The sequence below is a fragment of the Lissotriton helveticus genome, chromosome 7 (assembly GCF_964261635.1).
Source record: "Lissotriton helveticus chromosome 7, aLisHel1.1, whole genome shotgun sequence".
In the NCBI taxonomy this organism is placed as follows: Eukaryota; Metazoa; Chordata; class Amphibia; order Caudata; family Salamandridae; genus Lissotriton; species Lissotriton helveticus.
In genome coordinates this window covers 1,712,117,352-1,712,123,800 of record NC_136068.1, presented here as the reverse complement: position 1 = coordinate 1,712,123,800, position 6,449 = coordinate 1,712,117,352, and positions in this window count along the sequence as shown.

Sequence of the window (6,449 nt, the reverse complement as noted above, 5' to 3'; positions counted from 1 at the left end):
AACTAACTGACTGTAGAGGCTACAAAACAAATCAAATACCACACATCATACACACCAATGGTCCTACCAGCACACCAATGGTCTCACCAAAACTCTGAAGGTCTCATCCAAAGCCCCGTACGGCTTAAACAACAGGAGTCAGGCCTCACATAGACCAACAAATCACAGCACTAGCATGATGCACCTGAGGCTCTGCATAATCTCACTCATTAAACAGCATGTGTCAGCAACAGTGTGCATCACACCTCATTTAATAAAGTATAGGTCTCCTTTAAATCATTGTATTTTGACCTCTTCCAGCACACCAAAACCCTAAAAAAGAAATCCCTTCATAGCCAAGACTCTACAGACTTCAACCAACACACTGGAGCATAAAAACAAAACAATGACAGGCTCACCAGTCCACAAACTTCACCAAGCAAATACCAAACCTCACCCAATGCAACACTAACTTCAAACAGAATTATGAACTCACGCATCATGCACTTAATACAAAAAACTGAAGATACTTTGCCGAATGCACAATAAGGCTTACAACATATAACACAGATGTCACCTAAATCAAATACTTTGCACAGCACATTTCAGGTCTCTATACACACCACAATACTTGCCCAACCACTATAAAAGTTAGCAAACACACTTGCATGACTTTACCATTGTACTGAGTACCTTTGCTCAAGGTTGAAAGTAAATATTTTAAGCATCATTACTTATCTTACTTACACCATTACTGAGTCATAATATCAACCTCCCATCACTTTCACCCTATCCGTAACCCTACCCCTAATGCTAATCATCAACACAACTTTAATTTAAATAAAAGAAAGTGAAGTCACATTCTCTAAATATTAATACTATCCAATGAGTATAACAAATACTAACTCTTAACTTAAATCTAAAGCCAAACAAGATAATGTGAGGAAGGACTGATTGATTCAGGGTTTGGTTGGCGGCCGCTGTCTGCAGAGGTGATATCCCCTGCTGCCCCGGCGGACGACCATGAGCTACATTTAGACATCTCTGCAGCTTGGCAGACATCTTTTTGCACTCAGAGGAGCCTCCACCATCACAGCTCCTCTGAAGGCGTTGAATGCTTGCTGAGAGGCTGCCATGATTCAAAAGTGGAGGAATGTATTGGTGGTCGTGAATCAAAATGAAAGTTCACCAGATTGTCCACTCTAAATAGGATGGGTTGTGTGATGTGTACACAGACGACCTTCAGCACAGCAGGTCTTCTGTGTAAGGTTTTCGATAGTGGAGACAGCAGGGTACAAGAAACATGACGGTCCACCATACGCTATTTATAGCTGGTGAAGCTTCAGTTTAGCTGGGGTCTTGCTACAATATGGCCTGCTTCAAAGTCAATATAAATTCAATTTTCTTTTAAATTCCAACCATCTTCTGTGTCATCATGTGAAGGTGTCGGGGAATCTGAAGACAGCGGACTTTGGGATACTGGCTTTGTAGGACGGTACTCCTCATGTTTCGAGACAGGTTTTCAGTACCCTCGGGTGACCCGGGTTGAAAGTTGGTGTGAGTTTGCTGGGACTCTTCAGAGAGTGCTGTGAGTTCTGAATAAACCTCATGTGCAGATTTATCAATTCCAGGTGGAGATTCGGTACCTGTGCAGCTTTGCCTTGAAGTTGTTATAAATTCCTTTACAGACACTTAGGGGCTCATTCACAAGCCCCTTGCGCCGCCAGTGCATCACTTTGTATCACTTGAGAAGTGTTGCACCAGAGACGCATGGGGCTTGTGAATAAGCCCCCTCATTCCATGAAAAATGTGTTTCTTCCTCCACGCAAAATACACCTGGAGGACTATTAGCATCCTTTGATATCACTGCCCCATATGCCCCAGAATCTGCTTCACCTTGGTCTTTCGGCTCCGCAGTGGCGAAGTTAGCCCACCTAGCACCTCAACATCACAGGTCGTTCACACTTGGAGTGAGGATACACCAAACAGTCTTCTTTGTCACGATCTAGAGGATGGCACAGATTCCATACACAATGCTGACTGAATTGAGACATCTTCATAACACATCAAGAAGAAAATGGACATGGTGTATTTTCCAGCTTTCACCATTGAAGGAAGCCTTCTCACATGACCTGAAAGGTGAGCAGGACGTCTTCTGGGTTTAAGGGTGCTCAGGCAGATATGTCCACACAGATATAGTGCAGCCTGCCTTAGGGCAGTAAGGCCTCCAGCAGGGATGACTTAGCTATACCTCTTGCAGTTTATGTGGGTACAGTCCACAGGGCTGCATGCCATGCTGACTCTTCCGTTTTCTCTGCACCAAGACACGCAGCCTGCAATGACAGTTTGCATGGTCTTGGTGAAGGGCCTCTGGGGTGGCACAATTGGTGCTGCAACCCCAATGGACACTCTTCAGTACCAATGCCCTAAGTACCAGGAGCATCATTTATTCGGCACTTACAGGGGGTTGCTGAAGTTGTGACAATTGTGGTACAATTTTAGGAAAGAGATCTGGCACTGGCAACCTTGGTGACAAGGACCCAGTGCACTTCCAATTTATAATCACATTATACATCAGGCAAAAAGTGGGGGCTAACCATGTTAAAAGTGGCACTTTCCTACATGACCCCCCTCCAGATGAGACAGGATGAGATTAACCTTTCTCAAGAGAGTCTTTATCTTCTAAGTGGAAGAACCTGGAAAGGCCATCTGCATTGGCATGGTCAGTCCCAGGTCTGTGTTACACTATAAAGTCAATTCCCTGTAGAGATATGGACCACCATAACAATTTGGGATTTTCACCTTTCATTTCCATTAGCCATCTGAGAGGTATGTGGTCAGTATGGACCAAGAAGTGAGAACCAACCAGATAGGGTCTCAGCTTCTTCAGGGACCAAACCACAGCAAAGGCTTCCTTCTCAATGGCACTCCAACGCTACTCTCTGGGGATAGGCATCCTGCTAATGAAAGCAACAGGTTAGTCATGGCCACCATCATTAGTCTTGGATAAGACCACTCCTATCCCATGTTCATAGGCATCAGTCTGCACTATGAACTGCTTAGTATAATCTGGAGCTTATAGAATGGGTGCTGAGCACATTGCTTCTTTCAGGGTGTCAAACGTATTTTGACAGCTCACTGTCCAGTTAACATTGCTGGGCATTTTCTTAGAGGTCAGTTCTGTGAAGGGGGCCACAATGGAGCCATATTCCTTCACAAACCTCCTTTAGTACCCAGTCAAGCCAAGGAATGCCCTGACTTGAGTCTGGAGGGTTGCAGCTACCCAGTCGAGTATAGTCTGGATCTTGTGTTACAAGGGTTAAACTAGGCCTCCACCTACAAGGTGGCTTAAGTATACAACTGTGCCCTGCCATATTTAGCACTTGCTTGCCTTGATAGTGAGGCCTGAAGTCTGCAGAGCCTTCAGGACCTCCCGAAGGTGGATCAGGTCATCCTGCCAGGTGGAGCTAAAGACAGCAATATCATTAGGCTATGCTGCAGTAAAGGATTCCAGCCCAGCAAGGACTTTGTTCATGGTGGCAGCAGCATTCTTTAGTCCAAAGGGCATCACATTAAACTGATAATGCGCTCTGGGGTTGAAAATGCTATTTTTTTCTTTGACTCTGGGGGGTCAGACCTATCTGCCAGTACCCTGATGTGAAATCAAAAGTACTGCGATATTTGGCTGCAGCAAACTTGTCAATGAATTCATCAGCCCTAGGAATTGGATGTGCATCAGTTTTTGTTTCAAACTGGAATGCCATGGTGAGCAAAAAAACGATGGATTTAGGCCCAGATCTCTGTACTGGGGTGAATGTATGACATTGTTCTGCATTATGTTCATCAGCTGTTGTTTTTGCTTTTTGTCGCAGCATAGAGAACCCTGTAGTCCACACAAAACCGAACTTCTTTTTTTCCACCCTGTGAGTGAGGTTTGGGGACTAACGCAACTGGGCTGGCCCAGGGACTTTCTGAAGGTCAATGACACCCAATTCCAGCATCTTGCTTACTTCAGCCTTGATGCTCTCTTTGACATGATCAGACTGCCTGTATATTTTATTTTTGACACGTAGGCTGTCACTAGTGTCCACATCATGTGTACACCAGTTAGTGTGACCAGGGGTCAATGAGAAGAGCCCAGTAAACTGATTTAGGACTTACCTGCAATCAGTCTGCTGTTGGGCAGTGATGTTGTCTGACAAGAGTACTCCTTTAACTGACCCATCTTTAGGGTTGTTAGAGAGGAGGTCAGCACTCTCTGCTTCCTGATCCTCATCTGTAACCACGTAACCACATCTGCCCTGTCATAGTAGGCTTTAACACAGTTTTCATGGATGGTCCTTTTGGGGTCCCTGCAAGAGTCTAGATCCACTAAGTAAGTGATCTCCCCTTTTCTCCATTTGTCCTGGAGGGTCCTAGAAGCCACAGGCTCTGAAACCTACACCCCGTGCTCTGGTTTGAACTCCACAATGGCACTCTTCTAGTCATACCAGATCTTTGGGAGCTCTTGGCTGGCCTCAAGTGCTTAGGTTCTTTGAGAGGTCTCTCCCATCCTTCCTTCACAAGAAACAATGGTCCCCTTACAGGTTGTCCAAACAAAAGTCCAAAGGGGGAAGACCCTACTCCCCTTTGTGCAACTTCTCTGTAGGCAAAAAGCAGGCATGGTAGTAAGAGATCCCATCTCCTTCAGAGCTTTTCAAATCCACAAATCTTTCCTTTTAGGGTCTTGTTAAATCTGTCAACAAACTAATTTGTCTGTGGATGGTATAGGGTAGTGAACTTACAAGTCACTCCACATTCAGTCCACACATGTTTTAAGTATACAGACACAGTTTGTATCTCTGTCTGATACTACCTCCTTTGGAAGCCCAACCCTAGCAAAAACACCAAGGAGGGCCTTAGCCACTGCAGGAGCAGTGGTAGTTCTCAGAGGAATTGCTTCAGGATACCTAGTGGCATAATACACTACCACTAGCAAAAATCGGTTATCTGATTATGTCTTGGGATAAAGGGGAACGACAATGTCAATCCCAGCCCTCTCAAAGGGCACCCCAACCAATAGAAGTGGCATTAAGTTAGCCTTTAGGTGACTACCTTTCTTGCCACTGGCTTCAGAGGTGTCACAGGAGATACACAACTCTTTCACCTTCCGAGACATTCCTGGCCAGTAGAATTGTTCACCAACCTACTCAACATTTTGGTCTGGCCAAGATGCCCAGCTAGGGGAATGTAATGAGCCAATGTTAGGAGAAACTCTCTAAACTGCTGATGCACTACTGCTTGCCTGGTGGCACCAGGTTTGGGGTCTCTGGCCTCAGTGTACTGGAGCCCCTCCTCCCAATAGGTCCTGTGGGTCAGACATTTACCTTTATCTGATCAGTAGCTTGCTGCCTCAGGTTTTCAAGAGTGGGGCAGGTTCTCTGACCCTTGCACAGATCTTCCCTAGAGGGTCCCCCTGGGCCCAAAAGCTGTGCCAAGCTCCTGGCGTTCAGTTCCCTCTTGGGCTGACAAGTCTTCTCCCTGTGGAGAGGGGACTTGATCCGGTGTCTGAACAGAAGTTGGTTTCCCTGACTTCTTCTCCTTTCTATTGGAAGGCTCGTCCATAATTTCAGGCTTCAACAAATAATTTTCACCCTGGGTTGTACACTGTGCTCTTATTTTCACTCACACCCATTCAGGCATTCCCAGCAGTGCTGCATGGGATTTCTTTTCCACCTCCGCCCATGCTGATTACTCCAAATCATTGCCAAGCAGACACCGTACATGGATAGCAGAAGACACCATTACCCTTTTGAGGCCAGTAACCCCATCCCAATCTAAGGACACCAACACCATTGGATGAGCCTTAGCCTGCTTGTGAGCACCGAAGACTGTATAGGTCTCACCAAGCAAATATTGGTCTGAGGACACCAGTTGCTCAGTCATCATGGTGATACTGGCACCAGTGTCTCTCGGGGCTTCCACTCTAATGCCATTGATATTTGGCTCTTGTCAGTATCTCTCCAGATTACTGGACCAGACAGCCTGGGTAGATACATTCACTCCCCCCTCTAAGACTAGAGTTGCCTCCGTGAGCACCTTGACATGATCAGGACTCATCTGTGAGCCCTTCTGTATTTTCACTACTGCATTTACTGCAGGTGTGCTAGAGACATTTTTTGTGTTTTCCCAGATAGGGTCTCCAGTTTAGGATCCAAGGAACTTACAGTCATGACACCAAGACTTTTTGGGATACCAGTTCTTACCTAGGTACCCACTCTTGGGCTGTGAAGAGTTTCTGGGCCACCCTCTGTCCAGGTTTTTGGGGGCCTGTAGCAGGCTCATTTTCATTTATATGTTTTTGGTCACCATCGTTCCCTTGGAGGGGTCTTTTTGGCCTCTTCCTTTTGGTCACGCCCACCAGTGGCAGTTTTACTTACCCTTGTTTTGACCCAGTGGTCAGCCTTCTCCCCCAACTATTGAGGAGAAAG